The 26,798-nt window shown below is 43.9% G+C and overlaps 1 protein-coding gene across 1 annotated transcript in view; it reads right to left on the reverse strand.

The window, feature by feature from the left end:
- LOC126259979 (protein Shroom3) overlaps positions 1–26,798 on the reverse strand; it is a 365,788-nt gene that overhangs the window by 121,262 nt on the left and 217,728 nt on the right. The window lies entirely within an intron of this gene.

Genomic DNA, 26,798 nt, shown 5'->3' on the forward strand with positions numbered 1-26,798 from the left:
AAGCGGCTAAACCGAGACAGTTCAATTGCAGGTTGCCTGTCTAACGGCTTCCAGGAGCAACACAAGCTTGTTTTTTCAGTATTTCTCAGGGACACCGACCGAATTTAAAATGGCGGCGTAACTACTGATTAAGGTGTATACTCTTATGTCAAAAGGTTTAACACAATAAGAGAAGTATTACAATTAGAAACTGTATATATGTCTTGAGGCAATGTAACTCGTGGCACGAAAATTACCCAGATCATATTCATCCAGTATTTGAGAGGGTGAGAGCACTTAGCGACTTCCAACAATATTTATCCATACTTTCAAACATTTACGAAACTACTACTCGCTGACAACCCCCCCCCTCTCCCCCACCACAAAATCATGAAAGGAAAAAAATTTATCGTGTACTACGTTTTCGCTATTATGCAGTAAAACTTGAGCATCAGGTATGATCTTTTCAGTTATAGCTTCTTTACTGCTAATTCTATTCGCAACATATTTTGCAGACAGTATCATAATGTAGCTTCAAAATTGTATCATTCTATGGCACGTAGTTCGGAAGATGCGACGTTTCATATATGGGCGTTCAATTCATCAAAGAACAGGATAGGGGTGGGGGGAGGGGGAAGGTTGGCAACTTCAAATTGACATTGCTATAAGCTGTTTCTTATGAGAGTTGTTTACACTGTAGATCATGTAGGCGCACGTTTGAATCCAATTTTTTTTTTTTTTTTAAATACACTGCCGGCCGGTGTGGCCGAGTGGTTCTAGGCGCTTCAGTCTGGAACCGCGCGACCGCTACGGTCGCACGTTCGAATCCTGCCTCGGGCATGGGTGTGTGTGTTGTCCTTAGGTTAATTAGGTTTGAGCCAAACAGAGCTTGGATGGCTTGTACAGGTACAGCTGCCCATGCAGCTTCAACACGATACCACAGTTCATCAAGAGTAGTGACTGGCGTATTGTGACGAGCCAGTTGCTCGGCCACCATTGGCCAGACGTTTTCAATTGGTGAGAGATCTGGAGAATGTGCTGGCCAGGGCAGCAGTCATTTTCTGTATCCACAAAGGCCCGTACAGGACCTGCAACATGCGGTCGTGCATTATCCTGCTGAAATGTAGGGTTTCGCAAGGATCGAATGAAGGGTAGAGCCAAGGGTCGTAACACATCTGAATCGTAACGTCCACTGTTGAAAGTGCCGTCAATGCGAACAAGAGGTGACCAAGACGTGTAACCAATGACACCCCATACCATCACGCCGGGTGATACGCCAGTATGGCGATGACGAATACACGCTTCCAATGTGCGTTCACCGCGATGTCGCCAAACACGGATGCGACCATCATGATGCTGTAAACAGAACCTGGATTCATCCGAAAAAATAACGTTTTGCCATTCGCGCACACAGGTTCGTCGTTGAGTACACCACCGCAGGCACTCCTGTCTGTGATGCAGCGTCAAGGGTAACCGCAACAACCATGGTCTCCGCGTTGATAGTCCATGCTGCTGCAAACGTCGTCGAACTGATCGTGCAGATGGTCGTTGTCTTGCAAACGTTCCGTATTTCCCTCCTGAACCCACCGATTCCATATTCTGCTAACAGTCATTGGATCTCGACGAACGCGAGCAGCAATGTCGCTACACGATAAATCGCAATCGCGATAGGCTACAATCCGACCTTTACCAAAGTCGGAAACGTGATGGTACGCTTTTCTCCTCCTTACACGAGGCATCACAACAACTTTTCACCAGGCAACGCCGGTCAACTGCTGTTTGTGTATGAGAAATCGGTTGGAAACTTTCCTCATGTCAGCACGTTGTAGGTGTCGCTACCGGCGCCAACCTTGTGTGAATGCTCTGAAAAGCTAATCATTTGCATATCACAGCATCTTCTTCCTGTCAGTAGAAATTCGGGTCTGTAGCACGTCATCTTCGTGGTGTATCAATTTTAATGGCCAGTAGTGTAAGTTCAGCTCAGTTCGCAGCAGATCGATACTGATAGATCTAGTCACGAAGAATATGATGGGCAATGGAATAAATAACGTGAACAGACGAAGCATACTCGACCGCCCACTTTTACGGGGATCCACTCGGTAGTCGTAACTAGCACGCTACATTCAGAATGCAACACGCTGATTTCTCCGCATTTAATTACAGAAGCCGGGAAGCGAAGTAGGAAGCAATCCAATTGTATTGTGCGCGGAAGGGCGCCTCCCGGTCTCGGACTGCGGGCCATGCCGCTTTCTCGGGATTTCATGGCGCTCCGCCTAACTCAGTGGAGCGTGGGCGGTCTTCCTGCCCGCTCGCTACGGCCGCGCTGCCCAAAATCACGCCACACTCCGGGACTGGGGGGCCTCTCCGATCAGTCTACACCGGTTCAGCTTTGTTTTAAATTTATTTATCGACTTCTATGGAACCATGTAAGCCTAAGGTACTAGGTCATGAGGCGTGTAGACTACACAGTTTATACAACGCTCATTAGAAAATTCGTAAACAGAGGAAGCTACGAAATTAATAAAACACGTAAAAAAGTGAGAGGGTATATGAACAAATAACACTGTACAGGTAAAAGTTCCAAATTACTTGTCACTGGCGTACGTAAACACGGTCCTTAATATAATTCCCAAGGAGCAAAAAATGGTTCAAATGGCTCTAAGCACTATGGGACTTAACATCTGAGGTGTTGGTGGTGGTTAGTGTTTAACGTCCCGTCGACAACGAGGTCATTAGAGACGGAGCGCAAGCTCGGGTTAGGGAAGGCTTGGTTCAAATGGCTCTGAGCACTATGGGACTTAACAGCTGAGGTCATCAGTCTCCTAGAACTTAGAACTACTTATACCTAACCAACCTAAGGACATCACACACATCCATGCCCGAGGCAGGATTCGAACCTGCGACCGTAGCGGGCGCGCGGTTCCAGACTGAAGCGCCTAGAAACGCTCGGCCACTCCGGCCAGCCAACTTCTGAGGTCATCAGTCCCCTAGAACTTAGAACTACTTAAACCTAACTAACCTAAGGACATCACACACATCCATGCCCGAGGCCGGATTCGAACCTACGACCGTAGCGGTCGCGCGGTTCCAGACTGTAGCGCCCAGAACCGCTCGACCACTCCAGCCGGCGGTTAGGGAAGGATTGGGTAGGAAATCCGCCGTGCCCTTTCAAAGGAACCATCCCGGCATTTGCCTGAAACGATTTAGGGAAATCACGGAAAACCTAAATCAGGATTGCAGGAAACGGGATTGAACCGTCGTCCTCCCGAATGCGAGTCCAGTGTGCTAACCACTGCGCCACCTCGCTCGGTAAACATCTGAGGTCATCAGTCCCCTAGACGTAGAACTATTTTAACCTAACTAACCTAAGGACATCACACACATACATGTCCGACGCAGGATTCGAACCTGCGACCGTAGCAGCAGCTCGGTTCCGGACTGAAGCGCCTAGAACCGCTCGGCCACATCGCAAAGGTACAAATCACAAGACACTATGTCAGGAAACCTGAGGGGCTAAAGGGAAAGAGCCACACCATCTTCACCCCTACGACAAATCCAGCGATGCAGAAATGCGTCATTTTAGGTGTACTCCGATTAAAAATACTTTGTGATTGACGTTTCAGCGAGTCGAGTGATAGGGCGCAGCTGTCATCCAATCGGTTCTTTCTAGAGCGCGACTTTCTCTCTCTGCTGCCTGTTTTGTTGGTTTTGTGCAGCGCCTTGTGAAGGGTGGTTGGGTTCACGCCGGCAACACTGCAATCTACCAAGTACAAAGTAATTTTCATCGGAGTATAAAGACGAGCATCGATGCTCCAATGACCGGGTGACCCGTCTTGTTGAAAGATAAAATTCTCGGAATCAGCAGTCAATTCTGGAAACAACAACAAAATGGTTCAAATGGCTCTGAGCACTATGGAACTTAACTTCTGTGGTCATCAGTCCCATAGAACTTAGAACTACTTAAACCCAACTAACCTAAGGACATCACACACATCCATGCCCGAGGCAGGATTCGAACCTGTGACCATAGCGGTCACGCGGTTTTAGACTGAAGCGCCTAGAACCGCACGGCCACACCGGCCGGGGAAACAACAATAACTGCAACATATCAATACAAGAGGATCCCCTCTCACTCTTCTCACAGAATACAGAAAATATTAATCTTCGGCGAACCTCGTTCAGCGCCACAATTTCACGATGATTTGCAATGGTCCACACTCTTACATCGAGGCGATTAGCCTTCGCAGATAAATGGAATGTTTTTTCATCACTGAATACACGCTTGGAGGCGACATGATGATCCTAAAGTGCTTCCAACATTATGATGCAAAACTGAAGGCGCCGGTCATATTCTTCAGGTTTTAATTGTTGCAAACACTGCAAACGGTACGGTTTGAAACATAATTGTTGTAGCAAAAACTTCCACACAGTTTGCTGCAGAATTTCAGGTTCGTAGCTTGCATGGACTGTTGATTTTTTTGGACTGCATACGAAAATTTCCTTCACCCTGCCCACAGTTGCGTCTGACACACTTGGTCGACTGGCATTTTCCTGTTTACACAGGCAAACAGTGCCGCTAAATTGTCGATGCCAAAGCACAAAGCTGTCTTTACGCGGTGGTTCTTTTCCATAATTCCTTCCGACTGCACGCTCCACTGTTGTGAGAGATAAACATATCGCATATTACAACAAAGTGGCGGCTCGTGAAAAATTTTACCAAAGTGTTAGAATATTACAAAAAATAAACAGATTATGTTTCACTATGTCGCAATGATAGTCGCGGCTTAATACTGTTGCGATATTAGCTTTACCTAATCCACAAACAGTAAGATCAAGTATGGCCCACCCCGGGTTAAATTTAAATTTGGAGTAAGTCTACCTAACTGTGTCACTTTCTCCTTCAAAGATCTACTGGAAAAGCGCCTTTTCAGCAGATCATCTACAGTATTTGCCATGTTACTTGCACAATACTTTACACTCACTCTCAATGAAAAATAGTTTCCTGGTGCTGTGAGAAATGCAGCACACTTGAATGCAGGCAGGGATGACGACACATCTGAGCATGCGCAGTCGAAAACAGACAACTGCGATGACCGTAGCGCAGCTGACCATCATTTCAGCACTAGACACTGGTTTCTACTTATCCCAGAGACAACGCTACAAAACATGTGTTTGTCCGTTTTATTTGCATACCTGCATGCATCTGAAGAGAGTCGTAATTTTAGTGGGATTTCTGGCTCGCATTCGAAGAGAAGTGTCGTAACTTAAGTGCAATGTTTACAGTGTGCTGAAGTACACTAGCACATTGCCACTGGCTGGCCCTTTCCCAACAAGCACAAACTCTTTTCATGATTTGTCGCCATTTTGTCAACATAATTGCGCCCTTAGCGCCAACTGGTGGCCACAATGCAAAATCGATGAGTTTACAGTTCTGTTCATGCAGCAGTCATATATGTCCGTGCAATACTTTTCTTTAGTTAGATTTTCCATTTATGCCTCATATTGCACATCGTTTATCTGATTTCGCGCCATTTAGGAGACGTTATTCGTTGTCTTTACGCATCGACTTCGTTAGCATCAAAGTCCCTTGTCTCCATTCTTTTTCAAAACTTAAAACTACAAACAGTCCAAGCAAGACGCGAAACGCAGCCGATGACTTAACAGACTAATTTCACATTACCATATAATACGGACTGTGAAACATTAGATGAATGTCATGCATTAAAAAATCAAATTTTGTGTACTAGAGATGGTCGGAAACTTACAAAACTGATGTGATAACTTTCGAATGAGTGTTAGAAAAAGTCTGCGCGGCGCAGTTCCGAATGATGAATTCTCTGTGTGTTACACTTTCAGAGCTAATGACATACATATAGTCAGTTTTAGATAGCAGCGATGCTTAATTAGACGCCAGAGCCGTCAACACAGCAGCTGCCGTAAAAATAGTCACCACTCCTACAAGAACGTCCCCTCGATTCACGGCCGGAAGAGATGCATACTTTTGGTACGCACTAACCACTTGTTACATCGCACTTCTCACATACATTTATTCCGAAAGGACAGCGGAACAGATGAATATTCATCTATTTCGAGCTTCTTGCAGTGAATCGCGATCATATATGCCTTATATAAATTAATCACTACAAAGGTAAGACTTTAGGTAAAAAATTAAAGCAGTGTTCCTTGCGAGTTTAACACAACGACGAATAAATGATGAATATCTGCCGGCCACTGTGGCCGAGAGTTTCTAGGCGCTGCAGTCCCGAACCGCGCAACAGCTACGGTCGCAGGTTCGAATCCTGCCTCGGGCCTGGATGTGTGTGATGTCCTTAGGTTAGTTGGGTTTAAGTAGTTCTAGGTTCTAGGGGACTGATGACCTCAGATGTTAAGTCCCATAGAGCTCAGAGCCATTTGAATTTTTGATAAATATCTACTCACATTTTGTTTTTGTTAGGAGATTCATTCCACGGATATATCTGAGCTCTGGGTTGTGGACGAAAACGTTTTAGCAGCATAAATATATATTTGACACACACTGGTCATACCAGAAGTCAATGGTGTGGACGAAAACGTTTTAGCAGCATAAATATATATTTGACACACACTGGTCATACCAGAAGTCAATGTTAGAGCCTGGAGAGATCACAAATCGCGGTAATTTCGAAGCCCGATTACATTTCTGAGCTTCTTTTGGCCACACCATGGCCATCAACATGGTAATCAACTATCACCACATTGTATCTCTTGCGTGTCTTGGTTGGAATACTGTTATTTCGGGATTCTTCTATCACTTATTCGTTGGGGGTTGGGGACAGTATTTTAGTCTGCAATGTTTAATTGTATCAACGGTTTGATACTTAAATCTTGGTCAATTTCATTTCTAATAAGGTCAGTCCTTAGGGCCGATAAATTCCTTGATGGCTCTTACAGAATACATTTCACCATAATTTATTATTCTTTCTTAAAGGGTGTTTCAAAACAACTTGTGAGGACTAATACTATCATTCTGTTACAGGATTCTGCATCAGGGTTGCTTGGTTTGTGCCACATATTAATCTGTATTTGTATATTCTATTGTCTACATCTTTGCTGAAATTGTGCGTGGAATCACGTCACAAAAATTTAAATGTTGAACCTACTTCAATGAGCAATTGCCATCATTATCGGTTCCTTTCCTGCGAAAACCATCGTCTTTTTTTTTTCCAATATAGTGAAAGCACATTCAGAATGTAGAGTATGTAGAGGGTGAAGAGCTCTTCGAAGATAGTCCTCTGTTTCTTCAAGTCTAATACAGTTGGCAAGTAACAAAAGTGCCGTGAGCGTTTGTGGGGCTCTGTACAAAGTGTGTTGTTTTCGAATGTCGCACTACTTCTTTAATAAAAATTCGTTGAGTAGTTACAGACTGGATCACTCTTGTTAGCTTCTGTTAGAGGGTATTTTCTCTGTAATTCTATTCATGTCATTCCTTTATTTTTTACGGGCATTTGTCACTTCTTTCAACTCTGACAATGATTTGGTGATGTTAAAAATGCCAAGGCGAACCGTGGTTCGGAATCTACGTTGAACTGAGGTACCCTTATAAATGGCTTAACTCAAAGATCGGAAAAATGTCCTAGCACACCCCATCAATAGGACGACGTCTAGTAATGCACCACAATGTTCTACTGTTGGAACACCTTTGTTTTGCTCATTACTTTTCAGCACTACAGTTGTTCCTTTCAACAGTGCTCTTATGTTTGATAAGAATTGTGTGATATTCCTATTCTGTTTCCATTATTTGCCACAGCGGATTCCTGCTTAGCTCAGCAAAGATTGTTTCACAGTCAAGGATTGCCGAATTTGATTCTAAATTGAATTAATGACGCTTTACAATTATTTTGTGAATAGCGAAGAAGTTAGCTACATCTTTTCTAAAATCTGTTCACTCCTCTGGGACTACAGGACATGCAGTTAAAATTCCTGCATGCTACACTAATACAAAAAGGGTGTTGAATATACACTGCTGGCCACCGTAAATGCAACACCAAGAAAGACAAGAGGTAGCAAAACAAAATTTATTTTGTAGATAACATGTTGACCAAGTATCAAATGATTGCGTTTACAGACGTCTGTGACATGTGGTTCCTGCCAGAATCAGTAGCCAGAGTAGCCGCCATTGTTGGAGATCACCGCTGCCACACGTCTCGGCATTGAGTCAAAGAGACGTTGGATGTGTTCCTGGGGTACAGCAGCCCAAGCAGCTTCCACACGTTGCCAAAGATCATCTGGTGTGGCAGCTGGGGATGTAATCTGGGTCACTCGTTGAGCAACCATGGACCACATGTTTTCTATCAGCGAAAGATCCGGAGAGCGAGCCGGCCAGGGAAGCAATTCAATCTGGTTATTGACGAAGAACCTTTGGACAATGCGTGCCACGTGTGGTCGCGCATTATCCTGTTGAAATATGGCTGTGCCCGAGCCCTGAAGGTAAGGAAGGACAACTGGCTCCAGCACCTCGGATATGTAGCGCCGGCTATTTAAAGTACCGGCAATGCGTACTAGAGGCGTGCGAGAGTAATATCCAATACCGCCCCATACCATAATACCCGGTGCAAGACCAGTGTGGCGGTGCATAATGCAGCTGTCCAGCATCCTCTCTCCACGGTGTCTCCACACTCGAATCCGACCATCGTGGTGCTGCAGACAGAAGCGTGCCTCGTCAGTAAAGACAACGTCATTCCATTCTGCCGTCCACATCCGTCTGTCATCACACCATTGGCGACGGAGACGTCTGTGGTTCTGCGTCAATGGTAGACGAAGCAGTAGACGTCTTGCGGACAGACCACTCTGCTGTAAACGGCGTCGAATGGTACGCGCAGACAATGGATGATGCGTTACAGACGCAATGTGCTGTGCTATGGTTCGGGATGTCACTGAGCCATCCGTCACTGCCATGCGTACAATTTGCCTATCAGCACGTGCAGTGGTGCACCGAGGTGAATGAGATCGACCACGTCGGTCCGTCGTACCCTCCTGCATCCAACGGTCACATATCCGCATTACAGTTGTTTGGTTTCGTCCAACACGACTAGCGATTTCTATTTATGATAATCCACAATCTCGGTAAGCCACTATCCTTCCTCTGTCGAACTCGGATACTTGATCAAAAGATGTTCGCTGTTGTCTACGAGGCATAACTGATCGTCTTGTGAAACAACCACAAGGTAAACACACGTGCCGAACGTACACTCGTCGAAATCGCCAAGCCTTAAATGGCGCTATGTGGTGGCGCCACAGGCGCGCGTGATGTGCGTCTGCGCTGAAATTCTAATCAGTTGCATATCTCATCGCTGCAAACTCATGGTGTAAATTTCACTTGATTCGGATGCTTCCTTCAGGGTGTTGCATTTACGGTGGCCAGCAGTGTAGTTTGAAGATCGTAGTTCTTCATTAGGCATGATCATACTGAAGGTGGTACTTTATTTCCTTCCAGTCAGTTCTACAGTTTCAAGTGGACTCCGGATCACGCTGTAATTCGGCATACTACCCGAACGTCTGAAATCCACATCAGAGCGAAGGGACAACGAAAACATACAAAGAGCGTGAGAACGTATGATTTGCCTAGCTGGAGACAATGATAAATGTTACGAAATCTCAACTGCTAAACACCCTAGAAAGATAGCAGCTTCGGGAGAACCTCCTTAGAAAAATCAAAGTACCTATTTTCAAGTCGGAGTCTAAAAATCTACTTTAGCTAAACACGTGTCTCTCCCGTACAGACGACGAAGATAAATCTGAAAGCAAAGAGCATATAAGCAATCATTCTGCTAGCGCTGCATCCCTGAAAGGAATAGGAAAGATCTCTGCGCCAAACGCAGTTTGTTGTCTTGCTCTACTGCAGACCACTTCCAGTCGCGCTGTCCATATTCTGGAAGCCGGCCGAGCGTGAGCATCTGCTGATGGCTCAATTACAAAGCTATTCCAAGAAAGTCGGCGCAACGACTCTCTCCCGCTCGCCTGCCCACACACCTGTGTGTGTGTGTGTGTGTGTGTGTGTGTGTGTGTGTGAGTGAGTGAGTGAGTGAGTGAGAGAGAGAGAGGATCTTCTGCCGCGAGGTCAGTGCGTCGTGTCCCAACCAGGCGGCAGGTCAACAGACTGCATTCCACGGTGATGCCAATTTTGTAATGTCCACTTTCTCTGTTGCGACTGCTCGAGAGTTACTAGCGTTTCCACAGTTAGTGGCATCCTCAAGAAACAGTGTCAACAATTCTTCACGCAAATTTGTAACCAAGCACAAAACTCCTCTCTATTTCGGCAAACAAAGACAGCGGATTAATACAGAACGCCAGGCGCTATGGAAATAATCAATTGAAACGCTCAATTAACTACCATAGTTCCACTACGAGTATCTGGGTGTCAAAACTTCATCGCCAGCTAGATTTCCCTCGATTAATATAACAAATTATTTGTACGTACTACTTTTCTGGGTATCTTGTGGGTCTATATTTCAGTTCTCACAGAATGCTTTAACAAACTGTGTTTACATAATACACTTCACTTACAAGGCGTCGACTGTAAGGCTGTACTACAGTTTGTCTAGATAATGGCAAGTACAAACCGTTTATATTACGCTAATTTAAATAAATCCATCTCATGATGAAGCTATAATCCTCCGAAAAAAGTAGTGGAAAGATGTATAAGAGACACTGGCTATAGTTATTAGTGTATTTCAATCACTATTAGTAACAATTACGGTTAGACTTAACCCAACACGTTAATACTCAATGAGTCAAGTTTTCCTACGGAGAAGTAAGTGCTAACATTACAGCGCGTCAAAAGTCACTGTTTTTTTTTATCCGAAAAGGCTAGTGATGAATATATTTTAAATTGTTAATTTTCTGTGTTATTAACAGAAAATCTTGTACACAAACTGATGGCCTCAAAAATAAAAAAATCCACTTACGAATGTATGCGAGCTTCAAAGTAAGTATTAAAACAGTCACCTTGAAAGGAAAGGAAGAAGGTAGGAAAGTTGGATTTTATCACCCTTCAACATCGACGTCATTCGAGAAAGTGCTCTTGCTTAGTTAAACAAGTACAGAAAAAATCTCGGCCGTAGTTGCTTCGAAGGAGTCACCACGACATTCACCTTAATCGATTTTCGTGAAACCGTGGAATTTGCGTCCAATGACCCAAATCACTACACCATTTCGATCGGTCAACACGTTGGAATCTCGTTGAAAAGCGTTATATGTCCCTACGAATTTCTGCTACCCCATTTCAAGCCTTGACAGAATTGTCTTTGCCATAGAATCCTGAAGTTTTCGCCACGTACTCCCAAATTTTTGAGATACTCTGTTGGTGGGATTTGCATTTTTTTTTATGGCTAAAGATCTGTTCGAGAGAGGAATTAACGCCTTTATGCATGTAAAGTAAATTTCGATATCCATCAGTGTAGCCGGTGTCGTTTATGCAATACAATGTGATGGTGCTTAAGCTGGCTATAATTTGTTCTAATTCTAGAGCAAAAAAACTACTCTTCAGAGTTTTGTTGCAAATGCCCCAGATCAACAAACGGGGTGCCATGTCCGGGGTTAAAATCTACGCCTTTCCCCCAGTGACTCGTGGTGTAACCGAGTGTTACCGTTTATTGCGTCCGTCAAGTGCTTATGTAGAGCTGTAAGGCCTCCTTACGACACTGCGCAACAGAATTAAAGTGTCACTTTTTCGAAATTCCGCAACTGTCGTCCACTGCGAAGCATAAGTTTGAAATTTGGCTCAAAGATGCTTACCACCTTCCTCTATCATAGTGCAAAAACGTGGCGCCCTCCGACGTCACCCCCAGACTCAGCAACACTTCAAACAGAAAGGTGTCAACACATGCGAAGAAACGACCTCAGCCCAGAAGTTAATGTGAGCTTTAAGGTGGGTTAATGAGGCCACACTGGCACCAAATTTCACCACAATTCTGCCAAACGCCACCGTGGACGTGTCACACAATGGAAAGGTCGTGACACTTCATCTACCCTCATTTCACCCCTTCTTTTGCTGCCTTTGCGATGGAGGTCAGAACCGCGACACCCAGTGTTGAAATTACACTGTTTTCTTATGGGTAGCCGAGGTAAACATTCCAGACACCGCCGCTCAGAACCGACTCGAGAAGGCCTCAGGGATAGCAGGAATAGCATCAACGAAACCACTCCTTTTCTTACAACGTCCTTGACAACGTTCGACAATGCTGCCACTCCCAGGGCGTTTCAACCCCACTCTAAGGATAATGTGGGGTTGCAACCACGTTGAACGCGATCTGAACTCCATAGCAAAGGCGGCACAAGAACGGGTGAAATGTGGATAAGATGGGGCGTGACGACCCTTCCATTGTAATACACGCCCACGGTGTCATTTGGCCGAATTGTGGTGAAATTTGGTGCAAATGTGACGTCATTAACCCGCCTTACACCTCACACGACTGAGCTGTGGCCTTTTTTCGTGTGTGCCGACACATGCTGTTTGAAGCGTCGCTGAGCCGAAGGTTGACGTCGCAGGGCGCCACGCTTTTGCTCTATTACAGAGGAGGGTTGTAGCCACCTTTAAGCCAAATTTCAAACGTATGCATCTGAATGCGAGACGATTGAGGTGTTTCGAACAGGTGAGCCTTTAATTTTGTTACACAGAGTTCTATTTACGAGTACGCCACGTGCCTACATTGGATTTCGCTTCCTCGTTAAAAACTTGATACGTCAGAGATAAACTAGAGGAATTCTCTCCACTAGGACCCTAACGTAGGGCAGTACTTGAGCAGAATTCGAATATTTTTTCACCTACTGTCAACGACGAGTATGGAATGGGCTTTGAAAATGTAAACTTGCAACAACTTTTTTTCGTGAATTATCTGTGATCATTTCATTTCCTATATTCACATTCTGGAGGCGTGGGGTGCAAGATACCTGTAAAACAATGACAGTTTTGATCAACAGACTTACAGGGAAAAAAATAATTTCAAAACTATACACAAGAAAGACATCGTAGTCTCCATAATGTGCTGAAATTTCGAGCAGAACAATAACTTAAAGTACTATATGACTACGTTACATTCAGAAAAACACAGGCTAGATGAGAGGCTTTCCTATCCCATTTTATGCTACCTCTTGTCTGAATCAAAGAATCACAAGCCATTAGCTGGTAAATGGCACTAGCCCAACAGTAGAGAAGAATGCGAATGTGTCAAGTTGTCCCTTCGTTTCTTCCATTTATCCGAACACAGCACGTATCAACGATACCTCAATGTGAAGACTGACATGTACGTGAAATGAAACACATCTCATCAAAAATGTAGTGCCACGTCAGCCAAATCTGATACCTTTTTATGAGTACCACTACGTACGGTACAAGCGACGGACTTTTGGAATTAACTCTTACATAAAAAATCAAATGATAACGTACTGTGGGATTAATGATTTAACAGCACACAGTGATGAAAGAAAATTTTTCAGCGATTAAAACTGTTGTCCGTGATTATCTGCTCAATGCCAGTCGAGCTGTTAATGTTGCTGCGCGATGTGCGTGGAACGCTGAACGACGTTACTCAAAGAGATAACAACTGCCAGGCACAGGAGCGTGCAAGAAGCCACGATTCCACACATGAAAGCTCCAGGCAGCTAGCTAGCTGTCCATATCGTCGCACAAAGCGTTATCTGGCCTCCACAAAGAATGGCCGGTGACCTTCACCGTACTCTGGACGCTAGTCTTGCGCAACACTAGATACACCACCAGTAAGGCACACAGAACGATGTGTGTCTGATTTTAGGAGCGACTATCTTGCAGTAGTATCAGTTTTTGTCAAAAAATAATTATTAATAGCTCCTAGGATGTAGTAGATATTTTATGAGTTAGAACATCTTTTCTGCAGGGATTTGTGTGGAGTGTATGCTTGTACGGAACTGGAATGTGGACGACAATCAGTCCAGACAAGATAATCGAATCTTTTGAAATGTGTTACTGCAGAAGAACGCTGAAGATTAAATGGGTAGATCGAGTAACTAATGAAGAGGTACTGAATTGAATTGAGGGAGAAAAGTTACGGCATAAATTGAGTAAGAGAAGGAGTCGGTTGACAGGACACGTCTTCAGGCATCAAGGAATCGGCAAATTCGTAATTGAAGGAACTGTGGGATGTGAAATATGTAGAGAAGGACCAACTGATGAATACATTAAGAAGGTTCAAATGGATGTAGGTTGCCGTAGTTATTTAGAGGTGAAAAGGCTTCCACTGGAGCGCGGACAGTTGCCCCAAAACAGTCTTCGCAATGAAGACCACAATAACAATAATGATGCAGTACTAGTAGTGTTTCTGAGACTCACTTTACAATGTAGGGGAGCTCTGTTATTTGTAACATGTAGTTCATCTAAAAGTAAACTCAGAGTTTATCTGAGACCTGGTAGATAAGATGGACCGTTCGTTGTCTTTCTGCATACAATAGGTTGGTAAATAGATCGCAGTGATAAGCTTGAGGAAAGGGACGTTGGAATCTAATGTCCTGACCATGTCTTTATAGCGCGAGTGCAGGCTTGGTCTGTACAGTGACAGGAAAGCAAATCGGCTATAAACTTCTTCAAAGATATTACCCAATCACTTCCCTTGGGCGACTAGGGAAAGCTTGGAGAACCTAATGATGGGATAACGACGGTCTGGACACATCAATCCAAGGGATAGCCTACTTCCACTGAATGACCGGAAATACAATCGATTAAATATAGAAAGTAAGTTCTAGCCCACTACGTACTGAAATTTGACCATTGTCAAGTGTTTGCCAACTACGTTACGGTGCTTGTGACACATCGCTTAAGTTATCGATAAAATTTTACACAGGTGTCTCAATAGTCTCCTAATCAGCGAAGACTCAGAACTGTGCAGTATGTGATAAATGGAGGACGTCATGTTCAGTGCTATGGAGAGGGATGCCTAACATTACGATTAAGGATGCACTCTTGAGCCGACTTAGCTAATTAAATATGTACATCGATATTCCGTTTCCCGTAACACTGTAAAGTGCCAAGCCGAGTTTACATCTCGTTTCGTGCTCGATATTTCGATGGCTGGTCAATTCGTCAGTTACTACGAGTTATGACGTACTTGTACTTGCTGTCTGTACTCTTAGATTGCCTGAGTCAGGAACAAAGAAACTTCATGACAGTAGTACCTCACCAGGGGTTGAAAAAAGCACTTAAAACCTGGAGAAATATCTTCTCTCGACTGTGATGAGCACACTCAGAAATAACAATTTTATAATTCCACCACACAGAGGACATGATCTTCAGTTGCAGCCCTAATTGTGGTAACACTCTGCTGTTAACTTTGCTCCTGTCATCCATTGACCATTTGCTGACGCTTTTTTAACATCCACCCTTTCTTCACACGTCTGCTGCAGTTCGAAGACAGCTACGCAGTCACACCGACCTCGGGTAATTTACATTACACTTACACACTGAGACTGAAAGTAGGTTCCTACGATTCTATGGAGTGTACTGAACGCTGAATGAGTCAACGGAACAGATATTAAAATAAGAAACTTCTTTATGATTAAAACTGCGTGCATGACCCTGGTTCGCCAGTTCCTTGCACTGTGTAGGAAATTTCTTACCAACTGCGCTATCCGAGTCTTCCTCACAGGCCAATTCACAGCTTGAAGCTGGAAATTTCTCCTTCCTGGTATTCGGTACCCCAGTTAGTAAAAGCCCACTAAGCCGCTGGGTGAGAGTCAAGATACCGCACATAAATTTTAATGTTGCTTCAATCTCTCGTACTGACGTTGGTGTCATCGAAGACATCCTTAGAAAAATTGAACCATTCTCGGTTGAACAATCGGAGGGACTACGTGCAATGTTCCATTTCAGATGTCCTGAAGCGCCAAGAATAACGAGAGCGATCAAAGTCTGCGACAAACACTCAGTACACTTCTTTTTCAGTCCCACTAAAACGCATGCGCGAATTGAAAATAATACGTCGTGGATTTATAAACAAATTCGTGACACATCTGGAAGACACGAAAATGTTAGAAGATCGGGATTCGTAGGAAGGCTGATGGACTGCTGGTCAGAGGCGCTCGGAATCTCAGGAATGCGATTTTGCACGTAACGAATGGCCCTGCAAAATCATTGTTATGCAAGACCCGTGGCGGCGCGGCGGTTGGAGCCCGGAGTTGGCACGGCGCCACCACAGGTAACGCTCTCGCTAGCTTTGAATCGGCCGACCAGCCGTGCGTCACACGTGGCCAGCATTTTCTCCTTACACGCTATGCCTATGAAACACTTCCAACCCCTGACTAATCAAATACGTGAGCACTGTTTTTATGGCAGAGCAACCTTGGAGACGACAATTAACGGCGGAAATATTCGAAAATTTATTTTGGTATAGTGTCAGATCGGACGAAGTATGACTAGTGGAGCTTATGTGCACAAGAGGAATTACCATTCATAAACACTAGGTTGCATTTATTTTCTGTTCTCAGCACTTCTGCTGGACTACGGGAGGCACCTTCGCGGTTTCTTCTCCTCTTCCCACAGCCAGCATTTGCTTTCCCTCTAGCCTTCTGCTCTTGCCATTGGATCTTCAGTCCCCGCTCTTTCCATCCTCTCCTTCACCCACCCACCCACCCCTCAACCTCAGTACAGCACCCTCCTCCAGCGTTGTCTCATTTACGTCTCCAATTCGCAATTTCAAGCGTAATTTTTGTTACAAAACGAAGTCTATAATAAGAATAGACTGTACCAAGAAACATTAGCATTTTTTGCATTTTAAAGGTATTTCTACTAATTAAAAACTAAGATCTTTCAGCAGCCCCGGCAAATGTAATTAACATTATGGTAGAAGCTGCGACCACATTCTTAATGGTCACGCCAAGAGGATTCACATTTATTCATCACTGTTTCAGAAGCTTTCAATACCAAAACTGCAAAAGAACGAACGACGAAACAAATTCTCCTTTCGCACGGCAATGCGAAAACTATACATAAACGAAAACGTTAATTTCATATTCTCGAAGAAAAAAAAAAAAACAAAAACAAAAAAAAAATAAGCCTACGAAAACACACAGTTCTTTCCTACATTATAATAGAAAACTGACATTGTTCTGATCCTGAAAGGATGTCAATTCATTAAGGAAGTACTCCTCTTAGAGAATTTTAAAAAAATCGGTTTTCAAATATTGTGATAATTATGCCATTTTCGACTTTGTTATGTAAGTTTAAAACGATATGTTCTGTATGGTATCTGCTTAAGAATTTGGTAATAACTGTATTATGCACGAATGTAAATTTGGTTTCTTCCCTGTACATTGATTTGAAAATGGATCTCGGCCCGAAACTAGACATCGAATGAAAAATAAAATATTTCCAACTTGGAGTGGTTTTTTGTTCTATTAATTATGAACGTGTTCGAACTTGAGATCAGATCAACCTATTATAACTTCTGAGTAAAAGTGCACGGTATCCATTAAGCAGGGCAGCAGATAACAGAAGCTTTCAAAGATACCCACAGGACCACCATGGCCACGAAGAAGGTGGAGGAGAGCCTTCTCTTGGATCTGGAAGGATTGCTGCATGGTTCAGGGATCGCTGACTAGAGGTTGTTGTTGTTGTTGTTGTGGTCTTCAGTCTTGAGACTGGTTTGATGCAGCTCTCCATGCTACTCTATCCTGTGCAAGCTTCTTCATCTCACAGTACCTACTGCAACCTACATCCTTCTGAATCTGCTTAGTGTATTCATCTCTTGGTCTCCCTCTACGATTTTTACCCTCCACGCTGCCCTCCAATGCTAAATTTGTGATCCCTTGATGCCTCAAAACATGTCCTACCAACCGATCCCTTCTTCTAGTCAAGTTGTGCCACAAACTTCTCTTCTCCCCAATCCTATTCAATACCTCCTCATTAGTTACGTGATCTACCCACCTTATCTTCAGCATTCTTCTGTAGCACCACATTTCGAAAGCTTCTATTCTCTTCTTGTCCAAACTGGTTATCGTCCATGTTTCACTTCCATACATAGCTACACTCCATACAAATACTTTCAGAAACGACTTCCTGACACTTAAATCTATACTCGATGTTAACAAATTTCTCTTCTTCAGAAACGCTTTCCTTGCCATTGCCAGTCTACATTTTATATCCTCTCTACTTCGACCATCATCAGTTATTTTACTCCCTAAATAGCAAAACTCCTTTACTACTTTAAGTGTCTCACTTCCTAATCTAATCCCCTCAGCATCACCCGATTTAATTTGACAACATTCCATTATCCTCGTTTTGCTTTTTTTTATGTTTATCTTATATCCTCCTTTCAAGACACTGTCCATTCCGTTCAACTGCTCTTCCAAGTCCTTTGCTGTCTCTGACAGAATTACAATGTCATCGGCGAACCTCAAAGTTTTTACTTCTTCTCCATGAATTTTAATACCTACTCCGAATTTTTCTTTTGTTTCCTTTACTGCTTGCTCAATATACAGATTGAATAACATCGGGGAGAGGCTACAACCCTGTCTCACTCCTTTCCCAACCACTGCTTCCCTTTGATGTCCCTCGACTCTTATAACTGCCATCTGGTTTCTGTACAAATTGTAAATAGCCTTTCGCTCCCTGTATTTTACCCCTGCCACCTTCAGAATTTGAAAGAGAGTATTCCAGTTAACGTTGTCAAAAGCTTTCTCTAAGTCTACAAATGCTAGAAACGTAGGTTTGCCTTTCCTTAATCTTTCTTCTAAGATAAGTCGTAAGGTTAGTATTGCCTCACGTGTTCCAACATTTCTACGGAATCCAAACTGATCTTCCCCGAGGTCCGCTTCTACCAGTTTTTCCATTCGTCTGTAAAGAATTCGCGTTAGTATTTTGCAGCTGTGACTTATTAAACTGATAGTTCGGTAATTTTCACATCTGTCAACACCTGCTTTCTTTGGGATTGGAATTATTATATTCTTCTTGAAGTCTGTGGGTATTTCGCCTGTCTCATACATCTTGCTCACCAGATGGTAGAGTTTTGTCATGACTGGCTCTCCCAAGGCCATCAGTAGTTCTAATGGAATGTTGTCTACTCCCGGGGCCTTGTTTCGACTCAGGTCTTTCAGTGCTCTGTCAAACTCTTCACGCAGTATCTTATCTCCCATTTCATCTTCATCTACATCCTCTTCCATTTCCATAATATTGTCCTCAAGTACATCGCCCTTGTATAGACCCTCTATATACTCCTTCCACCTTTCTGCCTTCCCTTCTTTGCTTAGAACTGGGTTGCCATCTGAGCTCTTGATATTCATACAAGTGGTTCTCTTCTCTCCAAAGGTCTCTTTAATTTTCCTGTAGGCAGTATCTATCTTACCCCTAGTGAGACAAGCCTCTACATCCTTATGCGCAGAATAGAAGACTTATCTCGTCAAGTTCACGTCTTAACAGAAAACCTACTGTAACATACAACGTTATGGGGTGTTACAAAGGAAAAGGAACACTGTAATTTTGGCAGGGTCGTAAATAATATCGATAATGATTTGAAATGCACCGCTGGATGGAGACCTGCTCTAAATACACCACTTATTAGAGACTACAGAGACTACAGCGATACGCATCCATTCTGGCTCTGCGTGTTTTGTTATGACACCTACCTATACAACATGAAGTCGTTGTCTCAGTCTTTCCTTAGATCTATGAATCCAGCAAAGAACACACTTTGTCCATTCCCTTGGACGTCCTTTACTTTCTTAAAAAGTGTGCCATACTAACATGGCCGAATCTGGTAACTTGTCCTGAGAGAAAAGGGGTTCAACGACAGACAAAAACGCCGTGCTTAGAGGAAGTAGGCGTGAAATTAAGGGCGGCGCCTCCAAATAATTGCCGCTGACACGAAACTTAACGTTAAAGCTCATTTCCTCTTTATAGCGTATGTGGGTCAGTTGGTGATGCCACTAGGAGACAAGTGGCTTAAAAGACCAGTATCACCGAAACCGCAGTGAAATTTAACCACTTTCTATCCAATACGTTCATTTTCCACTCTTGACAATTGTTTTTCTATCACACTCACTAATTTCCTAATTGTTCCAACTTTTCTGATACCTTTAGATGAATAGGCACATGTGGCTTTTCATTTGGCACCCCAGTGCAGTTCCAACTGAAATACAAAGATATGCAACTCATTTGCTGCTCCAGATTTGCTCCGTATTGATGCACAGAAATGCTCCAGCACTTAGGGATGGGCCATGTCTTATGAATAGCAAGAGCGCTAACATTCTCAGCTTCTGCTAGAATTTCTAGATACTATTCTACACCGACAAGTAATCGATCACGTATTGTTCAGGCACAGTAAAGTAGCTACAGCTCAACTTTTATCGTAATGAGCGGGCTCCAGACTCGATAAATTTCTTGCCGTGATAACACCTTTCGGTGTATTTTGTCACCCACCAAGCGACACAGAAAACCGCCAGCGCAAAACGCGTGTGGCCAAACCCAGAGATTACAAAATTGCTATTTTGCACCTGCTAACAACGACAATCAAAGAATCTGGAGTATGCTACTGCTATCAACTGTTTCCCTGACACGCTATTGAGGCTAATTACCGCGATAAGGACTGCCGTTGAGTGAATACTCGGGCAGGAAATTTAAGAAGGTCTTTAAACAACTAGATTTATGGGATAACTGAATTTGATATCTAACACCGCCACCACTGTGATTCCCATCCAAGCCACTACAATGATTTAGCACTACAGTCGAGAAATACAGTGTTTCCTATGCAAGCGTTTGACTCCAAGCTGACGAATGTCAAGATGCTCCTGAGTAAGTTTAGACACAATGATAAACGACCAGCAGCCGACAGTTCTAACTTTCATTAGAGCGTAGCTCCGTTGCTCAGTTAGCATAATCAAGATATGTCGCAAGGGAAAAAAGTTTGGTGAAGTATTTTTTCTTTGAGGCCTGACAGTGTCGCAGTGGTTGCAGAAGACACTTTCGGAGTTTCGGATGGCTTTTGGATAAGCTTATCTTTTGTGCCTGTTACTGGGGGCATTATTAGTGCAGAACTCAAACCGGTGGGCTACTCTGATATGTGGTATAATGCTTGGCCTAGAAGTGCTTGGTGCTACCAGAAGCTACACTTCATACCATGGTAAAAAGACCGGAAGGCGAACAAGTAATTTTATTTTTGAGGATATCAAGCGTTGTCAATAACAGAGGTGGCATATTGGGTCTCATGATATAAAGACATGCTACGCGAATAGTATTGTAACAGGCGAAAGAGAACTGGTTTTACTATCACAACATTGCAGCCAATCGTATAACAAGGAGTACGAGTTTGATAAAGATAGTGTCCTTGTACCGATGCAAGAAATGGACGGCTGTTAAAATGAGAATGGCGGATGTATACCTCACCTGGTAAGCATTGCTACTCCAGACATCTGTCGTGGGATTGCTGCCAATGTGGATAGGACAAACCTTATCTACAAGCCTACATGATTATGTACCAACGGTCCAGAGGTTGAAGTCAACCACAGGCTACTTGAAAACTAGCAACATCTAGCAAATGACGCTATCCAAAGCAGGACAAAAATTAGGAAAGCACAAGTTGCAAGCATTCCTCACTGGCCTCAACTTTCTGAAAACCCCGTTTTGACTTCTAGAGCAATGGATTACATGCATGTTCTCCACTTCCTGCGCCCTAAAGTCGGAAGATCCAGATGCATTCTCAGAAAAAGGGGATACCCAGACGCAACTACCAATTGCGACTGCGGAAAAGCGCAAGCCATGGACCACTTGCTCTGTTGTCGGTTCTGTCTGGCGTCCTACACCTAAAAAGATCTACTTCTAGCTGCTCCAAATGGTCTCGAGGTTATCCGCTTTTGGCCGGCCGCTGTGACCGAGCAGTTCTAGGCGCTTCAGTCTGCAACCGCGTGATCACCACGGTCGCAGGTTCGAATCCTGCCTCGGGCATGGGTGTGTGTGATGTGCTTAGGTTAGTTAGGTATAAGTAGTTCTAAGCTCTAGAGGACTGATGGCCTCAGATGTTAAGGCCCATAGTGCTCAGAGCCATTTGAACCATTTTGTATCCGCTTTTGGTTATCCACGACGCAATCGTCTACGCATTTATACCTGGACATGTTTTAGTTAATCGTTTTATATATTCTTTATTTTTTTATGTTTCTTTGTATTGGTAGTTCTGACACGAAGAAAATTATCGTATGGGAAGGGTTTGTAGCCTCGCAAACCGACACGTGGAAAAATGCCGAAGACAATTTCTCTAAAATCGTGAACTAGCTGTTGATTCTTCAAACGATCCCAGAATATTGGCAATGGGTACCTGCAAGACATTTTTATATATTAGTTCTTTCTGGTCATTTCCCCTGGAAAAAATTGAATAAATTTAAGACTTCATGAAACAACATACAACATCTGCTCTATTAACCATTTCATGGAATACTAGGATCCAAATGTGAAATGACGTGCCAGCTGGGTCTTGGAGTACAGAATGAATCACACACCTGATAAAATAACACGGTCTCTGGTGTAAAATGTATGAGGCTAACAGTAACAAACCGTACGAGTTGATACAGTGGTGAGATGGCTGATCTCGCATTCCAGAAGACAGTAATTCAAGTCCCTGTGTGACCATCCACATTTAGCTTTTCTGTACTTTCCCTAAATCTCATAACGCAGATGGCGGGACTGTCCCTTCGAAAAGGAAGCCTTTTTCCTTCCACAACCCGAGCTTCTGCTCAGCCTCTGATGACATTATCGTCGACTCGATTTTCAATTTTAATCTTCCTTCCTTCCTTTATTTTTGCTGTAACAGTGTCCTCGCCGAGTGTTCAGATAGTGATGTTACAGGGGAAGAGAGGGACTAGAATCCTCGATTCCAAACATTACAGGTGGATTTAATTACATTGGTTTCCCCAGCGAATTGAACCAATAATATAAGTTATCGAATTTATCGCCAAATGAAGACGCGAGATGAGAACTTTACATCAGTTATTTGCCCAGCACCTACTTGATAGTGTGGTTTATTTTCTTACTAATGTAAGTAGGAGAAGTGTTCTCGAATTCGATATTATGGTGTAACCAAGAACCAACAGCAAAACTATAAACATACGAAATTAACATTTCCACAAAAATATTACCCCATCACATCTCGACAGATTTAAGATCAAAGGCGGATCTCTACCCGCTAAGGCCTTTATTATAGACAACACCAACCTCCTTGGTCAAGTGCGAGAAGCACCAGTGTAGTCACTCGAGCTGGACGTAACTAGTTCGAATTCTGATGAAGAAAGAAATTGTCAGAAGTATTTGGTCGGGCTGTGTTGAGGTGTGCAGATGAAGTATAAAGTTTCTAATCACCAAACTGCTTGACAACGTTCGAGTAAGGATTTATTACACTATTGTTGATGACCCATTCTTTGGATATGGACGTTTACCTTTTGGTGTTACTCGAGAGGGATAGGATGTATGCCGACAAAGTGCTTCACCAAATTATTTCTAAACAATTGTCGAAATAACACCAAAACGACACTTGACAACAGTTGTCTGAGTACTGTCAAGTCGCCTTGCTCATTGTCATTACTACACAAAAGTAGCCGGGCCTGCTGGTCTAGCGGTTGGATAACGGGTTGGCATGTTGCCGAAGTGGCGTCCAATCGCAAGCGTTGCACCAGGTCACTGAGCCACACGAAATAATAATAATAATTATTATTATTAGCCCACTGGACTCGCATTCGGGAAGACGAAGGTTAAAATGCCCGTTCGACCATCCAGGTTTATGTTTTCCGTGATTCCCCTAAATCGACCCTGGCAAATACCAGCATGGTTTCTTTGAAAGGGCACGACCAAATTTCTTTTCCCATCCATGCGCTCCGTCGTTAATGACCGCGATGTCACGGAATCTTCTTTTCTTCCTTGAATGTACACTCATGTTCACAAAAAAAAGAACACCTTGAACAACTACAGAGAGAGGGCGTTCATATTCACAGAGGCAAAGATAAACCACTACAAGGCAACAGTGAGGAATGCAGTATTATATGCTGCTGAGACGATGACACTAGGAATAAATGGGACAGAACAACTAGAGAAAGAAGAGAGAAAAATACTGAGAAAAATACTAGGTCCCAAAAGAGGTGGATGCGAAGACCTAGGGAAGAGTTGTACCGAAACATGAGAACAATATCTGGGGAAATCAGACTCAAAAGGGCAAGGTTTGCTGGACATGTAGTTAGGATGAGTATGGACAGAATGACGAAGAGTGTGGGAAACAACAGGGAGGACAAGGGGAAAGACAGTAACCAAGCGGGTTGTTGAACTTCGGAAGGACTGGTTGGATTGGGGATCAAGGTCGAAGGAAAGGAAAATTGGAGGAACAAATATACACCGACCAATATGCCGGAGATCAACGACAGAGAAGAATACAGGAAAAGATTAGTCTGTCACCATCGGAGCCGACAGGAGAAAATGACACTGAAGATCTCGGAAGAAGAGCGGGAGAGAAGAAGAGAAAGAATGAAGAGGTTCTGGGAGAAGAAGAGGAAAATACACTCCACGAAGGGGCTACCCGTGGTCCTACAGAGGCCATAACGGAAGAAGAAGAAGAAGAAGAAGAAAAAGGACATGTACATTAGTGTGTTCTGCGCAAATGATTAACACTTCAATAACCTCGGTTCAGCATGTGCCGCCGCGCGGGGCAGCCGCGCGGTCTGAGGCGTCCTGTCTGAGGTTCGAGTCCTCCCTCGGGCATGGGTGAGTGTGTCGTCCCTAGCGTAAGTTAGTTTACGTTAGATTAAATAGTGTGTAAGTTTAGGGACTGATGACCTCAGCAGTTTGGTCCCATAAGACCTTACCACAAATTTCCAAATTTTCAGCATGTGCCCTGTTGCCATGGTCCCTGATAAATTGTTCCATGGGTGATGGCGACGACGTGTATAAGGCGCGAATGGTGTCCTGTCGCATAGCCATCCAGGCTGCATTCACCTGGTTCCAACGTTCATCTGTGGTGGTTGGCTTGGGTCACAGAACTGTGCCCATCGTTTCACCATATCCCACACATTTACTATTGGCAACAAGTCTGGTGATCTCGCGGGTCAGGGCAAAAGGCTGACATCCTGTGACACCAAGAAGGCAAGTTTTCGTGAAGCATGTGGTCGGATCGTGCACTGTATTGCTGAAAAATGGCATCTGGGGTATTATGCAGAAATGGTATGGTTGTGATTTGTGGTTGTACCCAATAGCACCCCACACCATATGGACTCGAGTTCGCGCTGTAGGTCTTGCGCGAATAGTCACTGTGATGCCGCTCCCCCTGTCTGCGGCGAACCAGAATGAAGAAACAGACCCAGGATTTGTCCGAAAACACTATCTGATGTCATTCCTGTCCCCAATGACGTCGTTCCATACACCACACCGTCTAGTATTTTTCTGTACATTTATCAAGATAGTCGGAGAAGTAGACGACGCGCACGTAACCCATGCCGTAATAAATGGCGACAGACTGTCACCCCTGATAGTGCACGATGTGTTACACTGTTCCACTGTTGCGGCAGAGCCGAGGAGGACGCAGATCTGTTCTGCAATACCATTCGGATGAGGTGTCGAGGGGAGGGGGTTGGTCTATGTGGTGCTGCGATCTGACCCATTTCGTCGCGTTCTACGGCCTTCCGTGAACCATTCGGCAAACACCCGTTGTGCTGCCGAAACTTTTCGTCCCACACGAGCAGCAAATTCCCGGATCACATTCTCTCATGCCAATAATGCGCACTCTTTCGAACTAACTGAGTTGACGGTATTGTTCGTGCTTACGTCTGCGAGGCAACCAGCACAACTGCTCAAGTCAAACTGATCAATTACCTAGCGAAACGAGTGCTGCAGGCACATTTTACCAATAGGTGGTGATGCGCCGCGATAACGATGTTGATCGGTGAACTCGTAGGCAGACATGGTTCAAATGGTATCATTTCCGGAGAACATACTAACGTAAATGTCCTGTGAATATGAACGTCCCATCTCTAGTCGTTCATTTTTTTCTGAACATGAGTGTACTTGACGAAATCACATCATCTCTCGTCATTAAACTGACAACGACACGGCCACGCTGGTCTCCCAAATGGAACGTTCCTCGTCTGCGGCGAAGGACAACGTCCGACCTACAGAACTGGGACAGCGACAATTCCCGGGCCGTGTCGTTTGTCGTTTACGCTTCCTGAAGATTCGTGGCAGTTTTTACGCATCGAGGAAGGCGCTGCAGGGAAAACAGAAGCGACAACCACAGCCTGTGCCGTCGACTCGTCGCGTATACAACATTAATAGTGAAAGGGCTTTGAGTATTCGATTCCTACTTGCAACCTCTAACACGTGCAGCATCTGTTGGGATGCATGTTCGCTTAGACACGCCGCGATGGAATACCTGCCGAGAGAAAGTTACATCGACTTTTAGCCACTGGAATCGCCGGGCGAGTGGTAGATACGAAAACAGACTCTGGCTCAAGGCCGTGATTCGAACCTCGACAATTTCCACCTGCCTTTCCAGACACAATTATGGCGTATTGCTTGAAAATTTCGGCATCAGAAGTACATGAACGCCAGTTATGCAACAAGTATCTGACACATTCACTGTTCGCTGGCTATCGGCTCAATGGGATTCATGGAAAACATAAATTAATTTCACCCAAAGGATTTGTAATCTAAGTAAAATGAGTTTAATTAATGTTTCTTTTCAAGTTACAGATTAATTGTTTCATTGGGGTTTTGCGCTGATGGCCATCACACTCAATATAATCTGAGAGACCAAAGGATAATAAATTCTCCACGGACATGTGAGCAAGGAGCTACATAT

Source organism: Schistocerca nitens, chromosome 5, assembly GCF_023898315.1.
Source record: "Schistocerca nitens isolate TAMUIC-IGC-003100 chromosome 5, iqSchNite1.1, whole genome shotgun sequence".
In the NCBI taxonomy this organism is placed as follows: Eukaryota; Metazoa; Arthropoda; class Insecta; order Orthoptera; family Acrididae; genus Schistocerca; species Schistocerca nitens.